Genomic DNA, 26,148 nt, shown 5'->3' with positions numbered 1-26,148 from the left:
AGAGCAGGGTCAGCAGGGTCAGAAGTTCTGTTGCAGCCCCAGCATTGTTGTTGATCTGCCTGCTTACCTTGTTGGCCTGCAGCAACTCTGCCTCCTTGAATCTCCTCCTTCAACTTCTGTGACTCCAAGGCCAGGAGAGTGTTTAGCTCGCTGACAAAGGGTGCCAGCGGCTCCTGGTGGACACCTCCACTATCAAAGATGGAGGTTAGAAGGCTATGAGAGACCAACACAGATTCCAGTCCATCCTCTTGGATTCTAGCTAGTACCCTTGGCTCCCAGTTGATCCTTGCTTTCCCCGTTTCACATCTGTCTTCCCCCCAGCCTCTAATCCCACACACACTCCTCTCAGTGGGGCTGCCTTGACCACACTCAGAAAAAAGATTAATTTTCTTTGGCCTATAATGGTTTAACTATAACATTCTAGATAACTCATCCTGCAGCTCTACAGGGATTGCAGCTTAGGAATCAGCGCTACCATGCTTTGTGAGTAATAAACAGACCTCATGTTTGTTTCCTGTCAGAATATATATATAACTGTGGCAGGCTAACCTGTTAACTTGTAAAGTAGGGTGAAATTTCACAGCCTTCTCAGTTTCAGACTTAAGACTTTTTACCTAGATTCCCATCCTTTCCACATCCTTAACCCATTCTTTGATAATGAAACTTATTCCAGTAGATCAATTCCCCCTTTCTTGATTCCTCTACTTTCTAAGCAAGACAAAACAAAAATGCACCAGAACCACCCAATTGTCCCTACGGGCCAGCATTAGAGGTAATGTCCTTTCTCAATTTTCACCTGTTCATCTGCGTTTACTAGAATGAACTTCTCAGAGATGTCTGGAAAATGGAAGACTCTCGTCATTATTTTACTTTTCCTCTGTGCCACTTCTACAATCCATGTGAGGAAAGAATCCTCTGTATCCTTCTTCTAGAAAGGTCTTTTGCAGAACCCTACAGAGTAACACCACTCCTCGCTAAGCCTTCTGCATCAGTGTAGAAAGCACCTGGAGCGAGAATGCCTGATTCTGAATCCCACTTCAACACCTACCAGCTCAGTAACCTTGGGTAAATCCTGTACCATTTCTGAGTCCCAGGTTTCTCATATGAAAATTTGAGATAACGATGCTCATTCTGCCTCCCTTACTGGGTGTGGATATCAAATGAAAAGATACATGTGCAAATGATTTCGTAAACATAAAGGACTGTAGGACTCAACTCACTCCTTTTAACTGAAAAAAATCTTTATTCAGTTAAGCAATAAATTGGGAGTCTCTACCCAGTTATCATTGGTGTACCTGGGGCCTGTGTGCCAGAGATGAGCTTCTCAGCTGTGACTGCCCCTGCCTTTTTGCCTCCTGATTTCAAGAGTCCACTTATTTCTCTGCCTCGCACTCTAGTTTTCCGAACTATAAGGCAGAGCCTAACCTTCAGCCTCAACTAGCATGACTAGGGCCTTCAGACCCTACTAGTTCTGGCCAGCCCTTTCTCTAGAGGACTGGATTCTGCTCTCACTGTTCCCTGGCTACTGCATGAGTTCTTTTCCGTAAAAGAACAATTTACCCCAAATCATAATATCACACACCTCCTTACTTTCATTTTGCTGTCTGGCTTGTCTCCATTATGGTCATGGTGTCCTGCTGCTGGGTTGGACCCTCACCTTCTCTTCTGGTATCAAAAGTTGATTATTTCTTTGGATTTGGAAAGTTGTACTTGATTCCCAGTTGAACACTGGGTCTTGAACCACCCAACTGTCTTTATAGGCCAGCATTAGAGGTAAGAGCCTTTCTCAATTTTCATCTGTGCTTCAATTGCACTAACACCCTAATTATTTGCCCTATATCCTCACTTTTTAGTGTGTAGGACATAATTCCCCACCTCTGGATTTGGTCATGTGACTCACTTTGGTCAATGAAATGTTAGCCAATGTAGCACAGGGTCTTGGAAAGCACTTGCACATTGGTGCTTGCTTACTCTCAGGCACTGCCATGACCATGAGAACATAACCAGGTTAGCCTGCTGGAAGACAAGAGATAAGTGGAGCAGAGCTAAGTTGCTCCAGTGATCCCAGCCAAGGCTGTCCTAGAACAGCTGAGAGCCAGCCAACCTCCAGATATGCAAGCCCACCCAAGAACCTAGACGTGTAAGTAATAAATACGTTACTTTAAGCCATGGAGTTTGGGGCTGGGGGTTATGTAACACTACTGTGGCACAGATAACAGATTCAGAAATTGGTACATAGAGTGAAGTGTTATTATAACAAAAACCTAATGTGGCCTTGGCTTTGTGATGAGGTGGTAGATAGAGTCTAGAAAAACAGAAATGAAACTGTTGTATAAACCTAGAAAAAGTGGTAAGAAAATTGTTATAGGAGGACGGAAAGTTGGTGACCCATGTTATCATAGTAGCGAACTATGTGATGGAAGATAGAAAATGTTCCTGGTGAAATTCTGGACTTCAGCAAAGAAATTTAAAGGCAGAATATTGAAAGTGTCAGCTGGCTCTAACTAGCTGTGTGTAATAAAGTGTTATAAGAAAGAGATGAACTCAGAAAATAACTGGACAACTTGCAAGTTGAACTTAGAGAGAATATGGAGGTGCCATACTCTGCTAGTTTAGAAAATAAAACTGTTTTTCATCTCCAGCCTCTTAAGCTAGTAAAAGATTCTCAAATTAAGACTATGGCCATGGGCAAAGACAAAATTAAGAATGTGTTTGTGAGACCCTTTGTTAAGACTTCTTGGATCATTAAGATGGTGCCTTGTAAACCCACTAAGTTCAACAAAAAGGCTTTCAAGATTCTTAAGGACACTGTCCCACAGAAATATAAAATGCACAAAACATTAGGGATTAAATATAGAGAGAGACATATGTCTCCAAACAAATTGTGGGTTTGGTTTTTGATACATGGAGTATTCTGGACTAAAAGGAACCAAGACTGTTCACAATGAAACAAAGTCTTCCGTGTTCCCGACTTTCTATGAAGGAGGAGTAGGCTGAGAAAGTTGTTCAAAGGGTACATCTTCCAATCCCTCTTCAGAAGTAGCCAAGAAGGAAAAATAAGGACATCTTAGAGGACAGAGATAAGAATTGTGAACAATGGAGTAAGAAGCCACTCATAGAAAGAAGAATCTAGGTCTAATCAAGGAACACTCCCAACTCCCAAAGCATATTAGGTCTTGCGAGCTGCTTTGGCCAATGGATAGTAACTGGGATGTTGCAAACAAAGTTCTGAAAAGCACTCGTGCGTTGGTACTTGCTCACCCTTGACTTCGCCATCCTCATGAGAGTATGCCTGGGTCAGCCTGACAGAAGATAAGAGATGTATGGAGCAGAACAGAGCTGCCTGAGTCATCCCAGCTGAACCCATTCCAGGCCAGCTGACAGCTGGCCAACCACTCTAGGTGCATGAGTAGTAAATTCTTACTATTTTAAGCCATCGAGTTTTGGGGTGGATGTAGAGTCCTACCCTTGCCACCTTCCTATTATTAGAGAGAGTTTCTACAATCAAGGTACATCCCTCTCCATGGCCTCTACCTCTGTCACCACATTCGAAGCATGCGTCCAGTCCTAGGTGGCTGTGGGGCCTTGAGCATGTTGGTGAAACTCATCTGTAAAATGAGAATATTGGAGTATCCACAGATACAATTTACACTTAGGTATCACTTCCTATGTATCATGTTTAACATGATCATATGTCATCTATTGTCCTAAAACAGGATGTGGTAGATGTTGCTGTTTCCATTTTACAGATGAGAAAATACGGGGTACAAAACTTTACCAAAGCTCTCAAAGTCACCTAGCAAGCAAGCAGCAGAATTAAAGTCTTCTTAGCCTTGTCAAAAAGAGAAAGAAGGAGAAAAAAAGAAATGAAACCATAACAACAACCAAAAAAAAAGAACTGGTAAGAGCTTCAATAGGATGAAGTCTGATTTAATTTATTCTGTTTGGAATTAAGGACAATTTGTAATATTTGGCAGTTAGGACTATAATATGTTGAAATTTAATAGACTTGGGAGAGGTAATAGGAACAGCCTTGCTTAGAACTGACCATTTTCTGTGAATCAGGAACTTTGCCTCTGGGTACTTTTCTCCCACTACAAATAATTGCAAGTCTGAAGTTGGCAAACAATTCCTTTATACCAAGCACTGCTCATTTACGCAGTTGTTCATCCAACACAAATATTTATTGATTAGCGTCTATGTGCCAGGCATTGTGCACTCACTTTGCCAGGCATGCAGTGTAGAGCCAGACAGTCTGGTATCTGAGCTTTTAAGGCCAAGAATCAAACACTTATGTCTGGCATTTTCTAATTAAGTAAACCATTTTTGTGCAATAATTGCAGGATCTCAAAATACAACGCATTTGGTGAAAAGCTGGCTAGACTCAAGGAAGTTGCTGTGAGATGCCTGCAAGACCAGGCTCTGAGAGAAGATGATCTCACATCTAATTTTTCACTCCTGTGAGTCTGGGCACCAAACATGGTGCCTGGCCCACAGCTCACGGTTGTTTCTCCCCACTCGCTATGCATTTGAATCTCCTAGGGAGCTCTTTAAAAACAGAGGTGCCCAAACACCCTCTCCTCCTAGGAGATGCTTATCCAGTAGAAGTGGGTGGGAGGGAGTTTTCTGTGTTTTTTCCAGCCCTGAGGATGATTCTTATACACAGCCAGTGAGGAGGACCACTCGGTGTGAGCTCTATACACATTTTTCCCTGTACGAAAAATAGACAAATATTATTAAAGTAAACAGGTACCATACTTTTAAAAACCATTTGGTTCACTGCTGGGTATAAATTCTAAAGGCAAGAGAGGAATAGGAGGAAATGTAGGATTAGCATTATGTGTAGCGACAACATATGCTATAATAGGGTAAAAATCTCACCAGCCGAGGGAAGTGACAAGGAGTCTCTTAGGTTGCAAATAAGGACCCTTTAACATCAAAATATTTCTTAGGCCCTTATAAGATCGTATTTATACTTTTAAAATCTTTTTACTAAGAAAATGCATTTTAAAAATAATCCCTATGAATTTGGAAATGCTTTCAAATAATTCCAATTGTATTAATTTTAAGTGTATACTTACGTTTGAAAAATACTAATCCATACATATGCAAAAATTTTTTATTCAGTTTACAGACAACATTTAGTGAGTGTGTGAACTCAAGAAGTGACTCAATGACCCACTGGAATTCATGGTCTGCAAGTCAGGAACCTCAGAAATAGACCCCCCAACCAGCAATAAGACTAGAAGGAAATGTTTATGCAAATAGAGGAAGACACAAATTTAGACTACTTAGTGGTAAGGAGCATTCTAGATTTCTACGCAGTGGCAAAATAATTCACCAGGACCAAATGCAAAAATTTGGGGGGTTTTGATGAGATAAGTTGTTATTTCACAGAATAAGTAATTTTAGAACACCAAAGGAAAAGAAATAAATTAGACTAGACTCTGAGCAATAAAAAATGACACAGAGAATATCTGAAGTAAAATAATTCTATAACATTTTCTCAGAATAGGATTATGCACTCGCTTTGCCAGGCAAGCAGTGTAGGATAATATCTGGAGGGATATGACCAGGGGGAGAAAAACCGTTTGATTATTCAATTTTGGGGAAAGGTGCTATTATAAAATAGTAGCATTGGCTAGGGAAATTATATCAAAAGCATAGCTGAAAAAAGCAAAAAAAAATAAATAAATAAGAAATCAAAAGATCATTTTTTAAAACTTATTTAAAGTCCAGGACTAAAATGTACATCCAAGATCAAGAACTATCATTTGTGATTAAAAAGCAAAATACAAGAAGCTGTCATAGAAAAAAAAAGAAATAGACATTTTATTATTGAATAGATAAGCTCCTGATACTTGAAGGTCACAGAAGGTCACGATGGGAAAACAGAACTGTTACTTTGGCTTCTCTTGTCTTCATACTTTGCCACACAGCCCTGAGTGTTCTCAGGAAATTAAAAGGAAATTAAAGAAAAGAACAAGGTGGTAAGATTAGGATTCAACAACACCCAAGGCTCACATGTCACAATTTCACCTTTTTTCTATATGCACTTCACAAAATTATTGGCCATTTAACATAGATTACTTCACTTTAAGGGGCTTATCTAATCTGTAGTATTTTTCCGTTTGTACAGAATCCAAATCACCAATAATCTCAGGCAACCGGAACTGTCTTCATTCTCTATTCAGCAACATTTCCCAAAGTCAGTTGCTCTGAGTGTGGGTCAAGATGCCTCTCAAAAACAGAGGGCTCTGTAATGAAATAATTAACACTGTAAAGATTCTGAGAAAACCTACATTCAAAATATTTGTTTAACTTTGTTTATCCCATCATTTTTCAAATTTATTTGACCTCAGATCCCCTTTATCATGTAATGTTTATTAAAATTCCATAGAAATAATCTTCCATGACTCACAATTTGGAAAATCTTACTGATTATGACCCTAAGATACTCTGAAATTTGGGGCCAGCCCGGTGGCATTGTCGTTACATTTGCATGCTCTGCTTCAGCAGCCGAGTTCATGGGTTTGGATCCCAGGTGTGGACATACACAGCATTCATCAAGCCATGCTGTGGATATATCCCACATACAAAATAGAGGAAGACTGGCAAAGATGTTAGCTCAGGGACAATCTTCCTCACCAAAAAAAGAATAAAGATTCTCTGAAATTTACCCCTTCAGTCAACAAACGCACTGAGCTTTGATTGTGTGCCAGGAACTAGTCTGGCTGCTGGGGACAGGCTGAGCATAGTGCCTGGGCCCTAATGGAACTTGCTTTCTATCAGAGAAAAGACAATAAGCGTGTAATCCAATAAATACTCCCGACCACTTCAGGTAGTGTTGAGTGCTATGGGGAGAAAAAATAAAACCCAGTCCAGGAACAGAGAGTGATTAGCATGGGTTGGGATGTGACTTTAGATACGATAGTCAGCGAAGGCTTTTTCCAGAGGTGATGTTTGGGATCAGATCCTGATTATGTTCGCTTCGTCTTAATACGAAATATATTTTTCCAGTTGTTTGAAAATTAGTGATTGAAAAAAATAAGGCAAGATTAATATTTTAGTAATTTTTTGTTAACAAAAAAACATCCATTAAACAGAGCGCTCATTCCCCATCCGTTCCACTTAAACAAGCACGTATTGCATGTGGGTTAAAAACCTTGTATCTATCAGGATCTCACATCCAGCTCTCAGAGCAGGCGCGTCGGGAACAGCTCTGAGTTAAAGTATTCAGTGGCCAACCAGGATTTGTCACATGACCCAGAAGCCTGTCCACTCTGTTGGCACTGCAACAATTCTCCCTTTTACCCTTCTCTGAACTGGAAGCACACATACAATTGGACACCTGGAAACTTCTGTATGACAAAGGATAATCATCTTAGTGGCTTGCAATTAAGAAGAGTGGTAGTGTTGGCAAGTCAGGTTTGGTGGTTAAACTACAAACGACTCTTCACTAGCTTCAATGCCTGCTGATTGCTCATCAAAATGACTCACGAAACTCTTGAGAAAGCAACATGGAAGGTTGTGTAAATGCTTTCATATTGTTAAGGTACTCTTTAGTGAAATACTTCTTTCCCACAGCAACAGAGCTCTTCAATCCAGGAAAATGCTTTCAATAAACGCTTTTGGTAAATAATCTTCATAATGATCATTGTATTATTGGTTAAAATGGTGTTGAATAACAAAACCTCCCCCCAGAAAGGGCTCTAAAAGACAAAAAGGCATTAATTCAAAAGGAGGTGGTGGTTGTTTTTAATCCCAATGTGTTTCTGAGAAATCCACTTAAACATTTGCAATAACAGTGGAAAATCTTTAAGCAGATGAATGAAAATTTTCTTCTCATTGTGTTTTGAGAGTCAAATTGCACCCAGTATTGTAAAATGAAAGTGCTTTGTTGCTAGGCAATTACATGAATCGTCCCAAATCGGGTTTTAACTAGGTTGATGAAAGTGTTCCCCCTTAATTTGTTTTTTTCACTAGAACACAGTTTTTGCTTGAACAACAAAATATGTGAACTGATCATATGAGAATAGAATTTTGTGTAGCAATAAATAAATCTTACCCCTCCATGGGCTAATATTTAATGATACGCATAATTATTGTTGTAAGGCATGGAAATCAGATATAAGTGATATAGAGCCTAGGCAATGATTGCACTTGGCATTGTGTTAACACTGCAGATAAAAGTAACTCTGCGATCAGCCCAAAGAAGAAGGAATATGAAGAAGTTGCTCTGAACTGTCTCCAGAAACACCTAGATTCATGGTCCAAGGCACCAACTGTTGGGTCTCCCTAATTTGAGAGATGGCATCATTATTGGCCTTTGTCTCCAGGGAGAACATTGAAGGAGGCCATATTCCATTGGTTCTAAGTTTCGGTATATTTGTTAAAGGTTTATCATGATAGTTATTTCTGATAATGAGAAACTCACACTCTTCATGTTGTTTAATAACAAACTAAACAGATATTTAATTAGGCTCAATTCAAAGGGAATAAAGGTGACTCTAAATGAAATATTACGGGTATGTGAGTACATATGGAGTCCTAGTATTTTTCACTGTCTATCTGCAAAGTTACGTCTCTATTTGGGGATGTAGACATGGGGATTCATATAAACAAGTAAAGATATATACAAGGAAGGCAGCCTTCAATCTTTAAACCAAGTACAAAGCTCTTACAAACGTATAGTGTAATACAGTTCCTACTACTTATATGTTTATGTTAATATCTTCAATAAATGATTGTTGAGGAAGAAATGTACTTTTGTTGAGGTTTTGCTTGGTAACAATACAAATGAAACTGTGTGGACCATTTTGCCATTCTCCTAAAAACACAGTGAAGATTTCCGACAGGTTCTCACGCTGGCTTCTGGTTGGATTTGGGTTTTAACTCACTCCTAGTGTCTATGAGCAATAAAAGAAAACTAGAGCAGAACATTTCCAAGGATACCAGGGGGGTTAATGAACAAGAATAGCATTTAAGGAAAGAGGAGGAGAGGGGAGTGAAAGTGATCTTCCTCATGCTTGTCCCTGTGAGAAGTACCCTTGTAATTATGCATCTATCTGAATTAAAATCGCATATTCAAGTTTTGCATTTTCAGTTGGCCTTGTATAATTAAAACTGCATCATATTTGATGTATTTATACTTATAGTCAAATGGTTAATGTTCATCTCTCCCACACTGAAAAACAACAAAAAAGCATGAAGAACATTTCTTTCAGTTGTTTCTTACTAGAAATGCAATCTGCAGATATAAAAGCTCGATAACCACGTGTCTTGAAACCTAAACATCTTTTAGATCAACAGTCACAGCTTTAAGTGTGAGATCCAAAAATCCTGATGCTTACAAAGCACAAACCCAAACTGCTTTGAAGAGATAATCTACAGAGGAAAGAAATCAAACAAATCATAGAAGGTCTCATTAAGGTCTTGTAGGAGATCTCTCACCAACCTAAAGGAATTAACTGGAGGCCATCATATCTCCTCAGGCGATAATCATTGAGCTTTAAATCCACAGATCTTTTTATTAAAAATGAATGCTTGTGTTACAAGATCAGGGCTTTCTCCTCTGAGTGTAAAAACCACCACCAAATTGAATGCCCATTATTAAATCTTTACTGAGAAATCCTTTCCACAGTTTTCCCACTAAAGGAATCAGAAAAATAAAAGCACTGCAGAATATAAAAGTTTGTGTTGGAAACACCACCACGTGACTTTGGAACTAAGGCTTGGCTGTTTGGGGACATTTCAGGTAGGAGATCCCCTGGACAAACGTTCAGCACTTAGATATTCTTGTGGGTTGAATTGTATCCCCCAAAAATGATATGTGGAAGTCTTAACCTCTGGGATCTCAGAATGTGGCCTTATTTGGATGTAGTGTCATTAAAAATGTAATTAGTTAAATTAAGATGAAGTCAAACGAGAGTAGGGTGGGCCCGTAATCCAATATGACTGTTGTCCTTATAAGAGGGAAATCTGAACACAGAGACAGCAGGGAGAAGGCCATGTGAAGACGGAGGCAGATATTTGAGTGATGCATCTACAAGCCAAAGTCCACGGATTCGCAGCCGCCACCAGAAACTGGGGGAGGAGAATGGAACAGATTCACCCTCAGAGAGTCCAGTAGGAGCCAAGCCTGTCAACACCTTGATTTCAGACTTCTGGGCTCCAGACCTGTGAAAGAATAAATTTCTGTTGTTTCAAGCCACCCAATTAGTGGTACTTTGTGAAGACAGCCCTACCAAATGAATATAGATGTCTGCGGAACTTGGAAGCTTACCTTCCCAGAATTTCAACTTGTATCCATATTCTACAAGCTGCATCAACCAATATTTTGCTTTTTTAATGAAATTCAAGCAAGAGGCTTGGGTTCTGGAAACCTTAGAAGCCACTTCTCTTTCTTTTGTTCTCAAAGAAACAGGCAAGAGGAAAATGTTCCCTCTGCAGAGTTTATTCCCAGGTGCTAACATCACTCTAGGTACTTGCCTGCAAGGTCTCTAGGTTTGAAACACAGGAGCCATGACCTGGCGTTGGAGGCAGCGGTGACGCTCCTGGACCACTCCTCATGCTGGAGGCCGTAAGGTATAGCCACTGAACAGAGTAGTGAACCTAAGTGTCTGGCCACCTTTTCAGGCTCAGAGACCAAGTGTAAGGCAAATTACCTTGTGAACTGGTAAGGAGAACAAAGAAAATCTTTAAAATGAGTCCCTGTTCACAGACATTGATACAGAAACAAGCCGACTAAGAATGTGATCTGGAAACACAAATCCAAGAGAACCTCACCCCTTGTGCTTGATTACTAGACACAAATCAACATGCCCACCCCTCGACTGGCCATCAGCACCTCTTCACTCCAATACCTTGTCAAGAAATGTTGTGCTGTAGGTACACAGACAGAGGGGCTAAATGCACAAGCCCACTCTTCACACAACCCTAAACAAGGATGCAGATAAACAGTGGTCTTGGGGAGTAGGGGGTAGGAATCATAGGTTAGATTCTGTAGTACTTTTTACTTCACAAAGCACTTTGACATCCATGTCTTGGTTTAGTTCTCATAATGGCCCTGTTAATTTCACTGTTTTAGAGATATAGACAGATAGAGAAGTCAAAGGACTTTCCCATGGTCACACAGAAAGTATAACTCAGATCAAGTCTTCTAATTCCACATCTCTTACCACAAATTCCCAGGAGAGAGATTCTCACTGTCCCAGTTGACCAAGTGTCTACCCGGTCCACTTCCCTGGAGCAGCCTCTGAAGGCACCAGCATCGTTAGGGCAAACAAGGTGACCAGCACACTTGTCACCAGCTCACCTGTTCTTAAAATTGTTACATAATCCTCTCATTATAACACTACGTTTTTTTTTTTTTTTTTACTTACCAGATCATTGGTTTGTTAGATAAGGATATAACTCAGCAACAGCCGGATGGAAGAATGCACAGGGCAAGGTACGTGGGAAGGGGTGCGGAGTTTCCATGCCCTCTCCAGATGTGCCATTCTCCCCAAATCTCCACAAGTTCACCAACCCAGAAGCTCTGTAAAACTGCTTCTGATCATGTCCTTTGCAGGCAACTTTTCCCGTCATCACCAGCACCAATAGTATTTTTTTTTCTTTTAGGAAGATTAGCCCTGAGCTAACATGTGCCGCCAATCCTCCTCTTTTTGCTGAGGAAGATTGGCCCTGAGCTAACATCTGTGCCCATCTTCCTCTATTTTATATGTGGGATGCCTGCCACAGCATGGCGTGGTCCATACCTGGAGTCCAAACCTGTGAACCCCAGGCCACCGAAGCGGAGCATGCAAACTTAACCTACTGCTATGCCCATTTTTTGTGTTTTGTGTGTGTATGTGAGGAAGATTGGCTCTGAGCTAACATGTGTGGCAATCCTCATCTACTTTATGTGGGATGCTGCCACAGCATGGTTTGAGGAGCACTGCCATGTCTACCTTCAGGATCTGAACCTGCAAACACTGGGCCTCTCCTGAGTGGAGCACAGCCGACTTAACCACTATGCCACTAAGCCTGCCCCTCACCAACAGTATTTTTCCTTCCTCGAATGAGGAAGGATTATATTAATTGTTTGCTTCTCAAAGTAAAATTCTAGGCATCATCTCACAGAACTGTTTCTAGAGGAGGGGAATTGCGGTTATGGACACCCCCAGCCCTATCATGGTGTCAGATGCCACATGGCGCTTCAGAAATACCAGAAGTCCACATACTTGAATTTGACTCTCCTATAAACCATCCTATAAATCAAGACCACTCTATAAACCACGAGTCTCAAACTTGATTGTTCATATACCACCTAAAATTATTTTGAAAAATTATGCACCCTCTTGAATACTTTTAAGTTGATATTTAAATTTTTTCTTCAAAAGCTTAAATAATTATAAAGAATGTGACTTCTAGCAGGTTGTAAATGTTGAAATTTAAAAATGAAAGCTATGGCATTATTTTGAATATGTGCAATAGAATCTAAGTTGCATAATGGTTTAAAAGCCACCTGTTGGGAGACGGTTGCCTCTTTTTGTCGCTTTGGAGCCTGGCGGCGAAGGTATCATCGTGCAGAAGCCAGGGTCCTTCATCAAGAGGTGAAGAAGCAGACCTGGCCTAGGGGAAACTACAAGAGGATCCAGGGGAGGGTGCAGCAGTTGTAGGCCCAGCTGCTGCCTTGCTCCAACAAGGTAAATCAGCGGATCAGGAACAATGTGCGAGAACTACAGAATGGCTGCTGCTTTCCTCAGCCTACAGATCTGCTACCCTAACCAGAAATACGCAGGAAAGAGAACTCTGGCAGACATAGTTCAACCTAGGCAAGTAAATACAGTACAAAGCTATCACACAACAGCCATTGCCAGGCGTGGGGGCCAGCCCAGACATGAAGCACATGCTGTCCGCTGTACCCTGAATAATGAAGTCTTTTTTTCTCCGTCCCAGGAGTCATGTCTTCTAACAGCATCCCTGAAACTGTGGCAGGTTACCTTTCTAGCTTGCAAGGAGGGTGAAATCTCTGACTCTTCACAGTTCTTAGTAAGACTATTACCAATTTAACAATACATGAATGAACTTTCTTAACTTTCAGAAATGTTTGCATTTCCTTTCCTTTCTCTTATTTTCATTTCCATTACTCTTCTTTTAGATTTATACCTTAATGGAATATAGTTTAATGCTTGGAAGTCTTTTATTGATGACATCACCATTCTTTATTCAATAAAAATATGTTTATAGAAATTAAGTTTTTAAAATTTGTTTCATTTCTATGATCATAATGTTCTAAGTGTTAAACATTCCTCCAAATTGTGTAATCAAAATTTCTATTAGTAAACAATAGATCAAAAATGCAAATGTGCTTCAAATCTGAATAAATATTTCATAAGTATTAAGAGAAAACTTTTACTGGAAGTTAATCATCTGCTAATGCAATGCTGCTAAAAAATGAATCCATTCAGCAGCTATCATATGTAATTTTTTGTTAACAAGAATTGGAAACTATTAAACATTTTATCACATGAAGTAAGATTGAGACTGACTATGCTTAGAATAAATATTTTAAAATATGATGGAATAAAATAATTTTTAATTATCTAATTGAACAACACAACCTGAATCTAAAAGAAATCACATATAAGTTTTACCCAAGGGTTCTATGGAATGTATCCTAAAAATTTCGGTAGTTCTAGAAACATTACAGTTACATTTAAAAGATTCTGCAAAACTAACCTACTGTCGGGCTATTCAAAGGTCTCTTCTTTCCAGCTAATAAAACACACTAAGGATGAGTTCTAAGAATAGCTGAAAAGAATTGCTTATAGTTAAATACATGAAAAAGGTCGTTTTTAGCACTCAATATTTCTTAAAGTGCACTTCACTTTGCTGTCACAGAATCTTACATTCTTTAGCAAAAGAAAGGCAATGGGGGAGACAAATTCATCAAAAATCGTTCATAACTCTTACTATTCCAATGTCTGAATCGGAACATTCTAACCTAGGTCCAAAATGCCAAATTTCACCCTCAATAGAAGAGTGATTAAGATAGAGAAACTCAGGAATCCCTAAGGGTTTATGGAACCTCCATTAATATTTAAAGGAGGGCTCCCTTTATTGGAGGCCCAGAGGTTTTCACGCTTCCAATCTATGAGGAAGATTTGGGATGAGTTAGGAGTCTGCTTTTGGTTTATCATTTGGAAGAAGAGCTATTGTGAACTCAGGCAGGTTCTTCAGGAAGGAGTTGTAGGAAAAAGGACCTATAGAATCTAAGGATCTAAACACTGATTCCCTGAACAATTTCCATGCTCATATACCCCTTGAAAAGCATGTCTCAGGTGAGACCGCTGCTATAAACCACCTTGACCTTCCACCAAGAAGCTCCTCTTGAGCTTCATCCCCATGGAGCGAAGTTCTGTTTATGCACACACACCCCCACACACACAAAGGAGTCTGGAAGATACGTACAGAAAAGATAACTGGTAAAGACTAGAATTGGGAAGGTTGGTCTTATCATTGTTACAAGCGTGTACTTACGTAATCATGGATTATTTGATTTAAAATAAATAAATAACTTTAAAGAAAACAAGAAAGAAAAAATTCACAATTGGAAAAAAAAATGCTGGGGCGAGGACTTGGAGCTAGGGTGAAATGCAGTGTATGAAGAAAAAAGACCATGAAGGCACACATAGGATTTGTGGAACTCCAGGGTTTTGGCTAAATACGCCAACACCAAAGGAATGATTTCCTCAGAGTATTTTACCAAGGTTTTTCTCAAAATTCTATTTATTGTCCACGGTCACTAATCTCATGTAGTGAACAAAAAATTACTTGCGTTTTGCATATAGCATTTGGGTGAGGCTATAAGGTGACCCTAACCCTATTCCCACCCCCGCCAAAATAAAACGCTGATGTGACCAACATGATTTGGGCAACCAGAAGCAGTAGCTATTGGGTAGACTGAGGCAAAGACAGCAGCTGTGATGGTGTTTGTGTCTGTCTGTGCCAGGATTATGACGAGGTTTGGCTTGGTCTTTATTTAAAATACTGAAACTGTGGAAAGCCAAGGGCCCTAATGTTGTTTCAGCAGTATTTGCAGATGTTGCTGGATGCCAGTTTCCAAAGTTTGGGCCTCTGCAGCACAAGATGAGGCGGAAATTCTGGGCCCTCTAGCAAAGCGTCAGAAAGATCTTTGTTAAGGAACAAAGAAGGATGTCGAGCCCCAAATGATCCGTTCTTTCATAAGGCCTACCGGCAACTCGATGGCTGAAAGACAGAATTGTGAGTCCTGCTTTGAAGGTACTAGGGGGCATTGTGAAGAAGGGGTAGACGGGAATACGCTTCTGCTCCTGCAGGTCCTGTGGTACCGCTTCCATTGCAGAGGAAAATAACCCGGGCATTTTGAATGACTTAAAGAACTAATCCAAGAGATTAATGTCAAAAAAACTTATAAGACACATCATGGCAATCATGCTGATTATTCGAAGGTGATGGCCCTTCTGAATTGTTTGTATAGGTAGCAATTATAGAATAAATTATAGAATAAATAGAATGAGGTAGAAGATATATAGTTATTCAACGAATAAATGCCACAGCAATTGACTCTACCACAAGACTGTCTCAAAACCTCATCTTACTGTGTGATAAGGGAAGGGAAAGAAATGGCAATATTTTGAGGGGCTTGGAGTGATGTGGATTTATTCTATGTCTTCAAGCTCTGGAGGCAATCTAAGAAAACATGTGCCAATGTGTTCCTCCTTGTCCCCGTGCTCTCACCCCTCACTAGGCCAGCACTTTCTATTCTTAATCGTCTCACTCTTACAACATCTAGATTTGGGGCCACCTTGTGGCTCCTTGACACATGTTTTTATTCCCATGGAAGATTACCAGAGGAGTGTTCAATCATTTGTTCAATATGTATAGAATATCTTCCATATGCCCTCTTTGATCAGGTCTAGAAGCAAAGCCTGAGATGAGCACTCTTATCTGAGTGATTTATTGGGTAATAGATCTCAGGGGAAGGAGAATAGTGGGATAAAACAGAAGAAGAGAGCTAAGCAAGAATGCAGCCATCTGAAGGGAGTAGGGAGTGGCTCTCTGTTAGCGGAGGGCAGATCTGAGCTGTGAGTGCCAAGGCTCCCAGCAGCTGGGGGACGGTTGCACAGGGTGGGTAAAGAGGTCTGGGTGGGACTCCAACAGCCCCCACTGCACACCCAGGCACTGGGCTCAGGGCTGAGGATGCACAGGAGCCCCAGTCCATGCCTTCCAGGTGCTTTCAAACAAGGGATATATATGTGTAGATACACAATTCCTCTTAGGGGTTTTTTAGGGTTTTTTTGGGGTTTTTTGTAGAACAGTGCTCCTTCTGCCCTGCTCTTTGAGAACAGGGAGACTATCTTTTATTTCATTCAGTAAATGTGCTTGTGCTCACTGTTATCCAGCCACTCTGCTGAGCTAGGAAAGGATCATAAGGGAAAGCAGGTATAAGAAGGAGTTAACATAGCATCTCTGTCCCAAGGAATCTTTACCACTCCCTACAATACCTGGCCCAGTGTTCATGCCTAACCAAGGTTTATTCACCCCTGTTTACTTGCTTACTCATTTTTCTCTATGTATTTTTTTATTGTGGTAAAGTATACATTACATAAAATTTACCATTTTATCCATTTTTAGGTGTACAATTCTTGCCTACTCCTTCTAAAAGCAGTGTTCTCTTCTATCAAGAATTGGACACATAACATGGTAATGAGAGTCAGATGACTCCATCTTTGATCTTTGGGGAAAAAAATCCGTTAGGCTCCAGAGTCCTTTGTACAAAACAAGCTTCCTGCAATGCTACCAGTTATGATATTTGAGACAAATATGTCAGGCTTTCAGCATGTCCATGTTCAGAGAGAAAAGCTTCTCCGAGCTAACACCTTGGCACTGCCTTTTGATCCTCTGGTCTCCACACATGCTATCATCATGATGGATGGGGATTCTGTTTGCTGAAAGAATATAAATAATTAAAATCCTGCAGGGAGCAGATTTTATTTACAGGGCTCCATTGTCATTCTTGTACTTGGTGGGAGTATGGCAAAATTACGTGAGTTTATTGAAAAACAAAAATTGATGGTTCCAGCTCCGTTCTTCTACCCCATGGAATGAGATCAAATAGCAGCTGCACAGAAGCAAGAACTGTCAGTATTTAAAGAGCCACCACTGGAATGAGGAGGGGAGCTAACTAACATTTGGTAGAATGAGTTCTCAGATGCACGGGCTCCCCATTGTGCCCAGGGCTTCCCCGACATCACCACATCTTGGAGTTCAGACAGTCACGCTATGAAATGTTGCCAAGCCCATCCTTAGCCCTTGTTGGATGTTCTGTTTCACCATTCTCTTTTTATTTATGATTCCCCCGCATTTCATAAGATAAAAGCTTACACTGCAGAAACAGTCTAAAGTATACCCCCTACAAACGAACTGATCTGCAGATTACCAGTGAAATTGCTGCCTTTGTATACTTAGGGACTGACATGATAACTGGAAATAACTTCCATTAGCACTATAAAAACTCCAGCTGATACCAAATGAATTTCATTTGATACCAGCAGAGAAAAATATTGGCTACTGAGATATTCTTTGTTCATGATTATTTACAGTTAGCTAGAATCCATGTGCAATTCAGCCAGCCAGAAGGCACCAGATGATTTCCCTCACTTGAGGACCTTGTATGGCAGGTCTTCCACAAAAGACTGGCTCGCCTTCATTTACTGAAATACGGGGACCACTCTTGTGGCTCCTGGTCCACCACAATACATGGAAAGGTCTAGTAATGAAGTTCTTTAGAGTAAGAAAGATGTAAACAGACATTTGAGAGATATATGGTAGCTGGACCCTGACATTTTTCCTTGCCTCACAACCTCTACCCAGTCACCATCCTATTTTGCAAATTTTGCAGAGTCAACTAAATGATCAGAACATCCCCCTAAATGGTGCTTCTGGGGATTTTTAAAAGGTAGATATTTCAAATGTACATGTATCACCACTAAGAATTAAGGGTCAACATTTTGTTCTGTTTCCTTCAGAACTTTTGTTTGTTTTAAGAAATATCACAGGTACAATTAAAGCCCAAGACCCCCATTTTGCTCGCTCCCTTTCCAGGTGAAACCACTATCTTGAAGTTGCTGCACAACCTATCCATTTGTGTCATTTTACTTTCAACACATATGCATGTATCATAAACAATTTTACAAGTCTTTAAATAGTATAGGTACCTATCTTTCTGTAAATTGTTTTCTCCATCCAACATTATGGATTTTTAAATTTCTTATTGTAAATATACACGTGGTTTACCATTTTAACAATTTTAAGTATATAATTCAGTGGCATTAATTGCATTCACAATATTGTACAATCATCACCAATTTCCATTTACAGAACTTTTTCATCAACTCAGAGAAACTGTGTACCCATTACACAACAACTCCCCTTTTCCCCCTCCCCCCAGCCTCTGGCAACCACCATTCTACTCTCTGTCTCCATGAATTTGCCTGTTCTAGGTAGCTTATATAAGTGGAATCATACAGTATTTGTCCTTTAGTCTGGCTTAGTTCACTTAGCATATCAACAGTATGTTTTTGATGTCAACCCATATCAATACATACTAACCTAAGTTATTCATCTTAAATATTGTACATTATCCCAGTATATTAGAGACAGTAATTTATCCATAAGTCTATTGATGGACATTTAAGTGTGGAATTTTTTGCTGTAACGAAAGCAATGCTGCAGTGACTGTGTAGGGAATTCACCTGGGAGTGGAAATGCTGGGTGTGCACACCTTCAGCTGGACCAGCGAGCTGCCAAATTGCCCTCTGAAGTCATTGAACTGATTGACATCCTAACAGCAGTGGGTCAAGGTTCTGCTTCCCCACTTCCTTACTGGCACTGACAGATGTTCATTTAATTTTTGAAACTCTGATGGGTATAAAACGGTGTGTCAATTTTTTTTGATTGGCATTTTCCTAATTAGTAGTGAGTCTGAGCATCTTTTTGTGTTTATTAACTATTTCATACGTTTCTTTCCATATGAAATACCTGCTCAACCTTTGCACTCTTTTAGACTAGTTTTTGCCTTTTTATTGATTTCTGGAGAAGATAGATACATAAATATATAGATAGATATTCTGCATTGTAATCATTTGAGTGCAATATAAACTTCAGATAACTTTATTAATCATCTCTATCATTTCTTTGTTTTCTAGTTCATTAATTTCTGATTCTGTCTTTATTATATTTTCCCTTCTACTTTGGTTTACTGTGTTTTTCTTTGTCCGTTTTTGTTATTCAGACACATTTTTTTCAACTTTTCTTGTTCTCTAATTCATTCATATAAGGCTAGAAATTTCCCCCGAAGTAGATGCTTTAGCTTGCCTGCAAGTGTTGATAGGTAGTGCTTTGATCTAATTTAAAAGTTTGTGTAATGTCCCTGCTGCTGAATCCTTCCTTGTTGGTTCCTTCAGCAGAGGCCTGGAGGCGGGACACTTTCTCTTCCTCTGTGGATCTGAATGTGTCTAGATTTTGCCTTAACTCTTGATGACCAGGATGATGCGTGTTCTCCCTCAACCTCTGAAGTCGGTTTCCAGGCAGCTCTTGTTGCTGTGGGGAAGCAGCTGTCAATCTAGAACCATGTCTTTCTGTATCATCGGTCTTCCCTCTCAGGTAGAGTGGAAGATGTTCTCTTTGTCTTTGATTTCTTATAGTTTCATTTTGACGCATCTGGGGTGAATTTTTTAATTATTCTTTGAGGTCTCATGTGTCTGAGAATTTGTATCTTTCCTCAATATGGAATATTCTCCACCCTCATGTCTCTCCTCCATTCTTTCTACTCTGTCATTCAGGAATGTCTATTAGGCATATGTTGAAGCTTGTTACTTATACGTTCTTTTTCAAGCCTTATAAGTTCTCTTTCAAATTTTCAATTTAGTCTCTCACCTTTTACTTTCTAGAATTTTGATTTGGTTTCTTTCAAATCTATTTGTTCTTTGTTACAATATCAAGTTCCTCCTGTGTGATTTCTATTCTTTCCTTTAAATCTTTGATCATTTAAAGTACATTTATTTTATTTATTTTTTAAAGATTGGCACCTGAGCTAACAACTGTTGCCAATCTCTATTCTTTTCTTTTTTGCTTTTTCTTCTCAAATCCCCCCAGTACATAGTTGTATATTTTGGGTCCTTCTAGTTGTGGCATGTGGGATGCCACCTCAGCATGACCTGATGAGCGGTGCCATATCCACACCCAGGATCCGAATCAGCAAAACTCTGGGCCGCCGAAGCCAAATGGGCGAACTTAACCACTTGGCCATGGGGCCAGCCCCCATAAAGTACATTTATTTTAAATTCTATTTTATGTTGTTCTTTTTTCTTCTGTTTGGACGTAAAAATACTTTATTTTATGTCTGCTGAGCCTCCCTCCTTTCCTTATGTAATTTGTCATTCTGGCTGTAAACTCATACACACAGAGGATTCGTTTCCATGGGAATACCCAGCACCTGGTTAGGGATGGAGCCCAGGCTACTCCCAAACCAACTGAATCAGAGTCTCTGGGGATGAGGTCCAGGAATCGGTACTTTCTTAAGCTCTCTGGTGATTTCAGTGTGCACCTGAGGCTGAAACCGCTGCTTGCAATGTGTATCGGCCAATGCCTGGTTTCACCACATTTGTAAGGCATTTGCACCCAGCCTCTGCTCCCGACTCCTAAATCTGCCCTTACTTTTGGCACCTGCAGATTTCCCTTTCTTGCTTTCAGTTTAGATAAATTGGGGAGGGGGGAATTTTTTGTGTGGTAAAATATACATAACATAAAATTTGCCATTTTAACCATTTTTAAGTGTACAGTTCAGTGGCATTAAGTACATTCTCATTGTTGTATAACCATCATCACTATCCATTTCCAGAACTTTCTCATTATCCCAAACAGAAACTCTGGACCCATTAAACAAAAACTCCCCATGCCCCTCTGCTCCCAGCCCCTGGCAACCTCTACTCTACTTTCTGTCTGTTCTGGCTACCTCATATAAGTGGAATCATACAATATCTGTCCTTGTATGTTTAGCTTATTTTATTTAGCATAATGTTTTCAAGGTCCATCAATATTATCGTATTTATCAGAATTTCATTCCTTTTCACAGCTGAATAATATTCCATTGTGTGTATATACCACGTTTTGTCCATCCATTCATTTGCTGATGAACACTTGGGTTCTTTCCACCACTTGGCTGTTGTGAATAGTATTGCTGTGAACACAGGTGCACAGGTATTTCTTTGAGTCCTTGCTTTTAATTCTTTGGGATATATACCCAGAAAGGGAATTGCTGGGATATAAACATATGGTAATTCTATGTTTAACTTTTTGAGGAACTGTCAAACTGTTTTCTACAGGAGCTGTACTGTTTTACATTCCCACCAGCAATGCACAAGGATTCCACACCCTGGTCAACACTTGTTATTTCCCATTTTTTGATAATTGCCATCATAATGTGTGTGAAATGCTTGGGCACATTTTTAATTGTTGCCGTGTTTTATCCAACATCTCATGTATTCTTGGGGGTAGGAGCCTTTATTTTATCCCAGGCGTCCTTACTGGCCAGAAGTTCACATATAGCTTTTGAATTAAAATAACAGAAACCACTTCACTTGAAGACCCCCGCCATAGGTTAAGAGATTAATTACCTCTCGCTTCCCTCAGAGGCTCCAAAAGGCCATTTTAGGGTATGTAGGGGATGGGTCAAATGAAATGAATGGTACCAGATGTTAACCGCGATGTGTTTATTTGTATCTTTAAAAAAATAAATATGTTGTAAACAGAATGTAATTTTATGCTGTGATATATCAGCCCTGATGCTAACAAGATGGCACACTCATAACAAGATAATTTGAGGAGGTTTATTTCAAAAGTATCTGTTCACAAAGGCCTGGGCCAGGACGAAGGGACCCACAGGAATAGTACAGTAACCTGGTGTTAATAACCAGAGCTATTACCACCCCAAGGCCAAAGGGATGAGTGGAGAAAGCAGTTACCTGCCCCTGGAAGGTGAACGCTGTGTTGAGAAGCCACCTTGATATAAGCAATGACCTTCAGTAAAGAGACATGGCCAACCTGAAGTGACCTCATAGGGAGGAAGCCAGGAGTTAGGAAAATGACCTCATTTTCCTGCTCCCTCCAGTGTCCTGCCAGCATCTCACTGGTCAACCCCAAGTGGAAGCCAGAGAACAAGGAAGACCTTGATATTGACCCTATAGGTCAGCTGTCCAGGGCAGAGGGTATGTGATAAGTGGAGAAAAGATCTAGAGAAATAGGTGGAAAATATGCATCAGCGTGGTTATTTTATCTTCTGGAAGTAGATAAAGCTCCCAATGTGTATTTGAAAAGTAACTTGTAATCAGGTAACTGATTTCTGTGAACCTGTAATCATGAAAATTAAAAACAAATTGTCATACCTATATTCTGCATCCCTGAGCACATACAAACCCAATTCATACCTTATCACTTTAAAAAGACAGGAAATGCTGTGCTTGGACCAATTCTCCATTTATCTCAGCAAGCTGTTTCTGAGAGGGAGTCAAGAGACATTTAGACATTTTGTAGTCCAGCACAGTTGCTCTCCATGAAATTATCCCCCAAATGTAGGGCTATGCTCCCCTATCATGCATTGCATGAACAGACTCTCTCTTCAGCTCTTGTCTTTTCAGTCACGGTATGTAATCAAGCAATTTTTGTTGAATAAATCAGAGGATAGATAATTGAAAATTCCTGACATTCTTTTCGCTCTTTCTTCCAATGGATCATCCCTGATACCCAGAATTCCCAACGTGGTCACGTAGGAAGAGAAACCCAAGGAACTACAGAAATATATTACTTTATAAGAGGGTTTTTATTGTTTTTGTTTTTATTATAGATGAGAGAAAGGAAATTCTGGACTAGTAAATAGATTACAAATTTCCCAAGAAGCGAATAGCATCTTGTATTACTCTTAGATTTTCCATCCTCCAAAAAAGCAGTAACATTCTCCTCAAAATGTTCTTACGTGGTTAATTGATTTAGGTGCCAATATGGCCTCTAAGAACCTGACCCAGCACCCATAGACACCTTAAATTAATAACTAAAAGATGAGTAAGAAGCTACATTTTTTCTTCTCATTAGTTCCCCAAAATTTATTATAATGATGCTGTGGAAACTCTGATTTTGAGAATACACAATTTGCTCAATTCCCTAAAGCCAGACTGTAATGGTATAATGTCTTATAAAAGGTAATCTGCACTTCCAAATCTGGACATACTTAATGAAGTATTTGGAACTATAAAATAAAAAGACATCAGGAATTGGTAGAGAAACTGCAAATGTACAAAACTGACTCAACTTCAAGTCTAAAATGAAAGGAAGAAATTACAAATGGTCAACAGTATTGGGGTAAGAAGCCGAACAAGGACCTTCTCCAAAGCCTCCTGCTCAGAGGGTTTCTAGACCTGAACTATCTGCAGTTACGTATAGGGCTCCAAGTATTTTTGCACAGCACTGTTTTAGATGCGGTACAGAAAAAACAAGAAGCACACCCTGTCCTCAAGAAGTTAACATCCAGGTGATGAAACAAAACATACAGATACAGAGCGCTAATGTAAGTGAGATGTCTGATAACACACAGAGGCCAAATGTCCAAACAAGTGAAGCCATGGAGTCAGGAATGAGCATGGCACCTTGGAAGCTGAAGAGGAAACTAATTTGATGGGAGGAAGAGCTGTTGGCAAGTTAGTCGGGGAGAAACGTCTACAGACATTGGGGCAAGGCAGGAAGATTTTGAGCAGGAGACTAAGCAAGCCACAGACCGGGAGAAAATATTTATAACACATATGTCAGACAAAGACATGAATCTTGACTATATAATGAACCCTACAACTCAATAATAGAAAGAGAAAATGCAATTTGTTTTGACGGGCAAAAGACTTAGGAACATCACACAAGAAATACATATACAATTGGTCAATGGTCACATGAAAAAATTCTCAACATCATTAGTCGTGAGAGAAAAGCAAATTAACAGGAAAATGAGATGCCACTCAGCACCCACAGAATGGCTAAAATGAGAAATTCTGACAATACTAAGTGTTGACGAATGTTGTGAAACAACTAGAATCCTCACACGCTGCTAATGGGAATGGAAAAACCACTTTGGAAAATAGTTTGGCTGTCTCTTATAAAATTAAATGTATGCTTACTTTGCAACCCAGCTATTCTTCTTGTGGGCAGTCATGATGGATTAGGGACCTACCCTTATGACCTCCTTTCAACTTTATCACCTCCTCAGAGGCCCTAACTCCAAATACAGTCACACTGGGGGTTAGGGCTTCAACATATGAATTCGTTGGGGGGAGACAAATATTCAGTCTATAACAAAGGGTAAACAATCAACCATTTAGGGGATATGTCCCATTTCAAACAAACATCATGGACATCAGGACATTTCTCCAAACTGAACATCTAATTCTGTTTAGAGCGGTACTTGCGATGGAATAAACCTCAAGTTTTTTGTTTCCCCACTAGAGTCAACAGGCTCAGTCTGAGAGATGGCTCCATTTGTTTCAAACACTTGGGATGCTCATCTCTGCATTAACCAGCCTGCTGTACACGATCGCAGCAGAGCTCCCGATGGCTGCCTGGAGCAGATGCATTGTTTACAAACAAAATACATTGGCTGGCATATAGCAGCTGTGATTAAGTTAATGAGTAAGTGCTGTTTTAAGATGGCAAATATCTGAAACCCACATATCTTGCATGCTATTATTTGGTTCAGTAAATGTTTAGACAGCTGGCGGAAGTTTGCCCTGACACTGGCATTAAAATGCACACTCGTACAGTGCACGATGCATTCCCAGCAACTAAGATTCTTTTTCCTCTTTCATGTAGGAGAGACTCAGATCTACCCTTCCAAGGCAAAGCCATCAGAGCTCAACTATCTGTGCTTCATGAGCCATAGTTTATGCTCCATACAGTGAAAAGAATATCATAACTTCCCTTTGTCATTCCCTCCTAAGAAAGAATGTAGCCACATTTTAGCCAAAAGAGGCTTTGATAATCTTCTAGGCCAGTGGTGTTCAAACGCCCTTTAGCAGAAGAACCCTGTTTTCAAGTGAAATGTTCCACAAAGCCCCAGTAATTAAGAGACTGAAGTACTGCTGCTTGGCTAAAACACTGGTATAGACGACTCTCTCAGCCCCCCAGGGAGGCCCCATGTGCCTTTGCAACACCTCAGCTCTCAAAAGAGCCTGGTTTGTAAAATAGTCCTCTAGTCTCTTTCTGAGATTTCTTGAGCCTCTTTTAACTCTTTATGCATCTTGGGACATAGAATCAGGCCCTTCCTGTCGATATTCAGAATCAGGGGCCTAGTAGGGAAAACAAGGCAAGGAGAATTACGACTGAAAATTTCCCATTACATCTTAGCTGAAATAAGTTGTGAACTCTTTGTGCTAAAATAGTTGAAGGGAAAAGTAGAACCCATCTCCACCAGGGAGGAGATGAACATTAAAAAAAATAAAGATGAAATAGGTATGGATGGGTTACTGGCTTATATGTGGCAGGTGTGAACCCAGGGAGGTACCGTGGTTGAACAGGGATGGGAGTAAGAGGCCTGGGACCTTACTCCCTGATCATCTGCCCGTCCCTACCCAACAAGAGTATCTCAGAAGCACGTCTACAGAAGACTAAGTCTCCACAGAACACATTTTGAAACCCATCCTTCAACACTAATGCCCATAATAATAATGGGTGTAGTAAATTACTAGTAAGAAATAATGCTTCTAAGCAGAGCTATCCCAGAGAGATCATGACCCAGATCAAGTCAGCCTTCAGCATTCTCCACCCCGTTCTTCTGCCCCCTCGCCCATTCCCCAAACACAAAACAGTCTCTCCTGCTGCGGAGAAAAGCTACCTGATGAACTCGTTCATACTAAGGTATGGGGGAATCATGGCTCACCCTTTTTATGATGATTCTAGAGAGACCAGAGTAAAGAGGGCAAACCTGAAAACAAGCAAATAAAGCATGTAACAAGAGAATAAAAATGCTAGGGGGTGAAGAAACTCACAACTCTCCTTACATCACAGCTTAGAGGAGAGATGGCCTTC

This window comes from Equus caballus, chromosome 17 (genome assembly GCF_041296265.1).
Source record: "Equus caballus isolate H_3958 breed thoroughbred chromosome 17, TB-T2T, whole genome shotgun sequence".
In the NCBI taxonomy this organism is placed as follows: domain Eukaryota; kingdom Metazoa; phylum Chordata; class Mammalia; order Perissodactyla; family Equidae; genus Equus; species Equus caballus.
The sequence above is the reverse complement of the archived record's forward strand: the minus strand, read 5'-3'. Positions refer to the sequence as shown.